This window comes from Theobroma cacao, unplaced genomic scaffold, assembly GCF_000208745.1.
Source record: "Theobroma cacao cultivar B97-61/B2 unplaced genomic scaffold, Criollo_cocoa_genome_V2, whole genome shotgun sequence".
Taxonomy (NCBI): domain Eukaryota; kingdom Viridiplantae; phylum Streptophyta; class Magnoliopsida; order Malvales; family Malvaceae; genus Theobroma; species Theobroma cacao.
This window is the reverse complement of record NW_017234785.1, coordinates 3,027-12,046: the sequence shown is the minus strand read 5'-3', so window position 1 is coordinate 12,046 and position 9,020 is coordinate 3,027. Positions and strand designations below refer to the sequence as shown.

General features: G+C 37.6%; 1 pseudogene; it reads left to right on the top strand.

Annotated features, from left to right (window-relative positions):
- The window catches only part of LOC108663910, a 27,548-nt pseudogene extending 18,756 nt beyond the window's left edge, over window positions 1-8,792 (top strand).
- The last annotated feature ends 228 nt before the right edge of the window (window positions 8,793-9,020 follow it).

Below are 9,020 nucleotides of genomic sequence, written 5' to 3'. Positions count from 1 at the left end.
TTTTTACCTGATTTGGATTCTAACAATGACCCAAACAATTTGTGTACGGCCCATCAAGCTTTTCAATTAATTGAGCTGTTGAAAGCCCAAAAAAAAAAAATCTCTCTTCCTTAAAAAGAAAGCCCAATGTCATTTGAACCTTTCTCCCTTTTTTTCTTTTTTTTTTCTTTCTCTCCCAGCCGCTCCCCCTTTCTTCTCTCTTTCTTTTTCTTTTTTTCTTTCTCCTTCTCTTTCTCTCCTTTCTCCCTGCAAGTCTCCCTTCTTTTTTTTCTTTTTCTTCTTTCTTCCTTTCCTTCTCCTCCTCCTTCTTCTCCCCAGCATAACACTCCCACCGTCGGCGCCTCTTTTTCCTTACCGTCGCCGACCTCTCACCTCTCACCTCTCTCTCTCTTCTTCTTCTTCCTTTTTTTGCTTCTTTTTTTTTGGGGTTCTTTGTTAGGTTTTTTTTCGTTTAGTTTTTTTTTATGGCTTTTTTGCAGGTGATCCCTTCCCCAGTTTGCTCTCTCCTCTTCTTTAAAAATGGGGTTGTCCAAAAATTTGGACAACCCGGTAATGGGATTCTGGCACCAAAGAGTTGGTAGCCAGAGCCCCATTACTCATTGTGGTTGGGGAAGGGATGGCTGGGCGTACGCCCAGCCATACCTCCTCTTTTATATATATATATATTTTTTCTTTATTTATTTTTTTTATATTTTATTATAATTTAAATTTTTTATTTATTATTTTTTAGGTGTTTACAGTGATATGAGCTCATTGGAATCTTTGGACTTATCCAACAATCAATTGTCTGGTGGGATACCTGAACACTTGGCCATGGGTTGCTCCTCGTTAGGACTCCTTGCATTATCAAAAAACACATTGCAGGGTCAACTTTTCTTTTGAGGTTTTAACTTAACAAACTTGAGCAAGTTGCAATTGGATGGAAATAACTTCTCTGGAAAGATCCCAAATGTCTTGTCTAACTGATCTGCCTTGCACACACTTGATCTAAGCAATAACTGTATCTTTGGTAGGATACCTAGTTGGATGGGGAATATGTCAAGTTTGTCAACATTGGATCTTAGTAAAAACCATCTCTTGAGTAGGATATCATGGTGGATGGGAAGTACTTCAATTTTGAAACAAATTGCCATGGCAGATAATCATCTTGAAGGTCCAATCCCATGGGAATTTTGTAAACTCAATCATGCACTTCAATTTTTGGACCTTTCGGTGAACAACATCTCTAGGAGTCTACCATCTTGCTTCAAACCCTTATTGATAAATGAAGTTCATTTATCTAAAAATAGGCTACAAGGGGCACTACCAGATGCTTTTCGTGACAACGTTTTATTGGTGACATTAAATCTTAGCTATAACCACTTGACTGGTACCATTCCAAATTGGATTAGCAGGCTTTCTGCTTTGAGTTATCTTCTCTTAAAGAGAAGCCACTATGAAGGTGAGATTCCAATTCAGTTATGCAAGTTGGCTCAATTAAGCTTGATTGATCTTTCTCATAATAATCTGTCCGGTGGTATTCCCCCTTGTCTAAAAGTTACTGCCTTGAACTATTTATCCAACCAATATGTTCATTCTCTTTTTACAACTTCTAACGGCACAAAGCCCTTGATTGAACAACCAATAGAATACACAATAAAGAGCGTATCCTACTCTTACAAGAAAAGAAACCTTGCATACATGTCCGGAATTGATCTCTCCTGCAACAAGTTAATTGGTGAGATTCCTTATGAAACGGAGGACTTCTCACAACACTTTGACAGGACCAATCCCACAAGCACTCTCTTACCTCGTGCAAATAAAAAGTCTAGTTCTTACAACAACTTGAGTGGGAATATCCTTCTTGAAATTGTGAAGTTACATTTCTTGGCATTTTTAATGTGTTATACAACAACTCATCTGGAAAGACACCTGAAACCATTGCATAAGTTGGAACATTTGATGAAAGCAGCTATCTGGGAAATCCTTTTCTTTGTGGCCAACCATTGCAAAAGAACTGCTCAACAATTGAACCATCATCCACAGCAAAGGCTTCAATTAGCAACAGAGAAGACGATGGTCCAATTGACATGGATGCCTTTTATGTGAGTTTCACCGTGTCTTACATAATAGTGCTATTGGCTATTCCTGCTATGCTTGACATAAATCCTTACTGGAGACAAGCATGGTTCTATCATATCGAAATAGGCATTACTTCTTGCTACTATTTTATAGTTGACAATCTCCCTAGAGAATTGCATTGTGGAAATATGTAGCCAATCAATTTTTCATTTCCACCAAAAACTTTCAATTTTTTACCTTTCCTATTCAGAATTTGAATGAAGAGCCTCTCGATTTCAATCTATGCAGTAATTAAATTGAATTTGTAAATCTGCTCCTAATTTTTGTTGTGCATGTTACTGATTTGTGTTACTAACCATTTTCCTTTGCTCAATGAAACTTTCATCGTCAACCTCTTTTAAGTAGGAATTGTGAATCTTTTGTAGATCCACCAGTACTAATTTGAATTGCTCACATCTTGAGTAGAACTATAGCGGTTCTAGACATGGATGTTTCCTCAGTATAGTTTAAAGTGTCTTCTTTATTAGTTTTGTTAGGAATGCAAACCAGAATTTGGACTCATTGAAATGAAGGTGTCAACATTATTTAGGGTAGTGTGGGTTATCTTCCACAAAGAATCTCTCTTTATTTTCTATGTTTTTTTTTTCTCCATCGCCTTATAGGATAGGAAAAAGAAAATATCTGTTGTCAAACTTCAACCTTCTACTTCAACTTATTATTCAGATTGAAAGAAGCTTGTGATAATGTGTGGTCAAAAGAAGAACAAAGCATAAACTGAAGTTCACTAATGTAGCAGCTTTCTGCCATGGGTGGTAGCTTTGCAAGAGTCAAGAGATTAATTCAATGTGAGGTAAAATAATTTATCAAATAAAGTCCCAAGTGCAAAGTATCAGTTAGTGACCTTGGACAATACAATCTACCAACTTTGTTATGTGCATGTTACTAACTATTTCCTTTGTGAATGAATCTTCTTTGTGAACTTACCTACATACAAGGACTTTACTATGACAGATTTAAGGTTACTCAATTCAAATTCATCTGATGGTAGGAGAAAGTTAGTGGCATCAAAGACATGGTTGTTTTCTATGTATACTTTGTAATGTCTTCTAAAATGGTATTCTGTGGAGTGCTAATCAGAAAATGGATTAGCTTCCAAATGAGGGAGAGAATCTTTATTCCCATGATCACACTCTGTTCATAAAGTGCCTTTATTACTAGGTTCTTTTTCTCCTTACTTAAATGAAAGGAAGAATTGCAAGTGTCCATCATCAACTTTTTGCGCCATCTTATTTGTTAGAAATTAGACAGAAGCTTGTGTTCCTGTGTGACTAAAACATGAAGTATTTTAAGTTGAAGTTCTCTACCTAGCAGCTTTATGCTATAGGTGGGCGAGTTTGCAACATCGAAGAGATAATCTTTGCACTTACTAATTCATCTTAGATTTTTACACCATGTGTATCCAAAATTGCCTTGGATCCAAAGGTATCAACATATTTCCTTTAGCAAATTAGATCAAAAGCAATTCCAATACAACATTAAAGTATTTACATACAATTTACCATGGGATAATAAACTACGGCTATGAACCTAAGAGCATATAATTAAGACAGTCATTTTCTCAAACTTACCCGATTCAAATGTTGAGCAATGGCATCCCGGATCCTCTGCCCTCTCTCATCCACATCTTCTTCAGAGATTGCCTCAACTCCTCTTTGTCCTCCCTTGAGTCCTTCACATTTTTTTCTGGCAATAGCTCGCTACACTTGATTAAAAAATTATGCAACAAACACCCATCACAATTACAAACGGCAATATTCAACACATCTCACTTTCCACCTTTTAGAAAGAAGCTGCCAGCTAACTCTAACTCTCCCAAACGCCCTCTCAACCAGCCTCATTGCTCGACTGTGCACCGCATTGAACTCTCCCTCTGGTGAACCCAAACTATCTCCTTCCTCATTGGTCCTCAAATAAGGGGTTATAAGCCATGACATGAGAGGGAAACAGGAATCACCCAATATGTATTGAGGAACAGAATTTCCATTACCAAGCTTATAACAAGGCCCGTTTAATAACTCTCTTGATTCTTCTACTCACAAGAAAAGCTTCGTTTGATGCAAAATTGATTCAGGTTTTATTGAACAAGGCCAATTAGTTGAGATATCCAAAATTCTACCTTCAGAGTCCACCAATGCCTAAACTAAAATCGACCCACTTGAACCCATAAGCTGCCCATCAACCTCGAAACGCCCAAAACCCAAAATGTCGCAATAATTGGGAAGTGAGATCCACCCACCACAATACGACTGATATTAGCTTAAAAATCGAGAGAATTGCCTAATTTATTGTTGACCAGCTTGCAAATGATGTTGAAAGCACGGCAAGCGTTGGCGAAAAAGGAAACACTGAAGCGACGGGCTAGGAATTTGTAACAGGCGCCGTGTGCAAGGCGGAAGAGTGCGGCGGCAAGTGAGGAATCGATAGGAAAAGAGGGAGGAAAGGAAAGGGAAAGGGTTGAAAGGAGCTGAGAGAAAGTGGGTTTAGACATCCCAAAAAAAACGGGGCTAGAAGGGGCCGGAGATGGAAGAGAGAAGAGAGAAGAAGCGGTTGAACCAAGGGGAAGAAGAGGGAGGAAATGGATGAGGACGAGAGGAGAGGAGGGATTCAAGGGAGAGGTATTGGGATGGTAGGAGAAAAAGAACGTGACGAAAGAGGAAGAAATGGGCGGCAGCGGTAGCGGAGAAGAGGAAGGAGATGATTTGTGGGGTTAGTAGGTGATTTTGGTTTTTGCATATTTTGACTTTGCATTTGGTGGCAGTGGTTGCGATTTTTGGGTGGCTTTACCGCGACCGGCGTCAGCAGCCATGGCTGTGGAAGAGCAATGGAAGACTAGGAAGTAAGCAAGCTCTGAGCCTTTGACGAGGACTAGCTTGGTGTAAAGGGTCTTGTCTGCCTTGTGTGTTTTTCTACCTTTTTGACCTTTTTTGTCAATTTATAAATATATACAACAAGTTACTTTAACTCTACTTTTCACTTTTCCAAAAGGACAAAAAAAAAAACCATCTTTGCTACCATGGCGAAATTTAGGATCAGAGGGACATAGGCAGGGGCGATGGAGTTAGAATTGGAGAATTTAGACGGTGGCCATGTTGAGAGGAAGAGGTAGCCAAGCGATCAAACGTGGAAGGTCCTGACTCTATAAACTTTACATGTGCAGGTAAAGTACTGAAAGATGGTGACGGTAATGAAAAGTTAAGCCAATTGGGTATCAAAAACAACGTTCAGATTTTGGCTAGTCGTGTCTCTGTTGATGAAGGCAAGTCCCTGAAACATGAGTTAATGGCTGAGATAGAACGCTCTCTTATATTTGCTCTGAGTGATTGGTTTTTGGGTTTTTTATTTTATTGAACTTCTAGGTTTAGCAAATTTATAGTTATATGGGAAGAGGTTTTGATATTTATGATTAGTTTCATTTTTTTAATATATTTATGCCAAAAGGAATAATTATGGGTTATTTCTCCTTATGTTTTCTTGGCTTTTATATTGCAATTCAATTGAGCCTGTTTTGGCTTTTATTTCCTTAACTGCACAAATGTCAGTGTTGATATTTGAAGAGGGGGAATACTTTCAAAAATGTTGTTTCCTCTCCTTGAACTTTTCAGATAAAGCAAAGACTTACCCTGCTTGACAAGTTTGTCCAAATGAAAGAGAATTTTTTTTAAGTGAAATTAGGAACTGAGATTTATTCCTATGGTTTTAAGGTATTTGGGCACATTTTCCTCTGGTTTTAAGGTATTTGGGCTCATTTTTACAAGTAGAGTAAGATTTGAATTGTCTTTAAATAGGGCAATGATAATGGGTCTGATGCTTCATGCAAATACAAAGAATAATATAATGAGACAACTGCATAAAGATGCACTGGAAGTGCTCACCACGGGGGAGGTTAGTCGCTAGTGTCCTCCCACATTTGCTTCAGCACTCTACTTTTTTCAATTCCTCTTATAGTTGCATCCAGATTGTTGGAATAGCTGTTGTTGAACATTTCTTGTCAGCAAAGTTGACAATAAGGTTATACGGTAAATATTTTTCTGTGAGTTTGAGAACTAATTAATTTAAGTGCTCTATTTTTTTCTTGTGGGAGGCTTTCTCTCTTTGTGATCCCCGGGTCCTTGAAGTGAGACATTCTTAGAATTAAAGAAGGTTCATTTTCAAAAAAACTTTTAAGCCATGCTGTGGTTCAGTTTATATATTTTGGAAATAACTAAAGGTTGCTGTCAGGTAATCCTTTTAAAATTTTAAAAATGCATTTGGTATTGAATAATTGCATGCTTGTTCATTTGGCTTTAAAGTGAAAGAACTATCTTGTCCCTATTTAAAATTTTCTTTAGATTTGACTCTATTTTCAAGAATGTTTTCTTAATATGCTACACATTTCTTTGTGAATGAATTGGGGTGCCTTGATTGCCTGACGACTCGGTGCTGTCTATGGGAGTGATTTCCTGCATTCTGGGCTTGCTGAACTGGTGCTATTCTTGTTATGGTTACTGGTCTTTGGAGCTCCTATGAGCTGGCTGTAGTTTTTTTTTATGAAAGCTTTTTGTGATTTGTAGTGTGACCTGGGCTTGAGATTGTTGGAAAGATTGGATTGCTGCTTTTGCATGATGGTTCCTCTTGATTTTCGTTTTGATGATGTTCACTTTTTGTTAAGGTTGAGTTACAGATATTTTGTTAAGTCTCCACCAGTTCTATATGGTTTGTTGTGTACAGGGGAGTTGGTTTTTTTTGTAAATGCTAGGCTTGTCGAGTATTCTAAAGAGCCCTGTGGTTGATTTTGATTTTTGAGGTGTGGTTGTGACTGGCAAGGTGTTTTCTGCTGCTAAAAGTCTAACCATCTTGGTGTAGACTTGAAGCAGTATTGTAATCTTTGCTTAATGAAATTTAGAATTTTTACCTTTCAAAAAAAAAATATGCTACACATTTTGGCTGTATGTGTTTGCTTGCAGTTTGTTGACAATGTACCAATACTGCAAATAACCATGGTTTGGTGCAATTTCTTGCTCCGAAATATCAGTTGGCTTTCAGTTGCAGGAATACACCTTGACAAAGCCAGCGAAGGACTTAAACATTGTCATGGAAAGGATCTCTCCTGTGTTAAACTCCTTCAAGCTGGTAGGCTGCCAGAGCTTTCACTGTGAGTATTTCGCAAATTTGCTTCTGTGATACAATTTCTATGTTTCTGGCTAGTAGTCAGAATGCTGTTGATTGCAATGTGAAGATAATCGATTTTGCATGCTTGCTTTGTAGACATATGAGATTGGAGTTGTTGGAAGACGTGGTGGCATATCATAATGGTCAGTTTGATGAATCTAGAAAAATTCTCACAGGTTAGCTCAGTTATAGTCCAAAGCACCTAATGACTTATCTAACAGACCAAGAATTATGAGACTGGATTTGCAATTACTTTACTGTATTATTGCAACTTTCATTTACTGAAAAGATATTTGGTTAAATTTAATAGAAATAAAATATATTAATAGGTTAAAATACATTCAGATATTATTGAACTGCTAAAACTTATTAGCAATTAATTGTGGTTGCCCCAAATTTAATGTTTCTCATCTTTGGCTTCCTTCTGCCACATTGAGCTCCTTTTCTCTTTTCGTGCCACTTTTTTTCTTTTTTTTTTTTGCCACCTCTATTTTTAACATTATGCCTTCACATCCTTCTCCAACTTTAAGCTCAATGTTATGAGCTTGGGCTTCAAGGAAGGTTATGCAAGGAGGGCATTGCGATTGAACAATCAAGATATTGGGAATGCTGTTGATTTTCCTTGTGAGGAAAGGCAATGAGAGCAGTAAAGCGGGAGGATGATATCCGGCATAGAATGGAAGTCATGTGGTATAATATACGTAACTTAAGTTCTATTTATAACTGGCACATTCCTGTTATGTACAAATAAAAAACCCAACAATTTTTCAGGGAGCAAAAACAAAATGGAGTGACACTGCTGAAGAAGGCTGTGAATCTTGAGAAATTGGAAGAATTAGTCACGATTGGGTGAGAAGGGCACTCCCATCTTCTTGTTTGTCCTTTTAAATCTTCATGTTAATGTGATGATAACTATAATTTTGGTGTATGTTTATGGGCTGGAAGTTTGGTTTGAAAGTTAGAAGAGTTTTCCAATCATAGCTTCATGGTCATGACTCGTGAAAGTAAAATGAAAACAAGGACTGTTTGTTAAGGTTATAATGAAGCTTCCTTTGTACTATCCATGACTATTGATACAAAGCGAAAGATTTTCTACTGAAAGCTAAGACTTTCTTGATTTGGCAGAATTGAAAACAATCTTACTGCAGAAGCCCTTTGGAGGAACAAGAATGACTTTTAAAATGCATTTGATTATTTGACAAATCCAGATACTAATTCTGCCATAAAGGTTGGCTGCTTTTTGCATGAAACTTTCCTAATTTTCAATTGTGTTGCCTTATGGTTGGTTTGTAGCTAGATATTTAATCAAGGAAAAGGAAAAGAAAGCAATGAACTGCTTATGCCATAATTGAAGAGCTTGTATCCATGGGAATTGACAGATCAAGAGGTGATGAGGAAACTGTTCCAAACTGCGGTGGTGGGTTTTCATAGTTACTGGAGTATGACCAGTGCGTTGCACACGGGCCTCTTTGCACCCTCTCTTTGCTTCAACATTTTTTTTCTTTTTCTCTATCTGCGCTCCACGTGGTAAACTTTGACCTCTTTGCACCAACCTCCCCCTCTCTCTCTCTCTTTGCTTCAACATCTTTTCTCTTTCTCTCTCTCTGCCCTCCACGTGGTCAACTCTAGAAGCCCCGTTGGGGTTTTCTTTTAATTATGTTATAGATTTTTCTCTTTATCATATAGACTCCATTGTTGCCACTGCAATCTGGGTCACTTAAGCTTGATTGATCTTTCTTATAATAATCTTT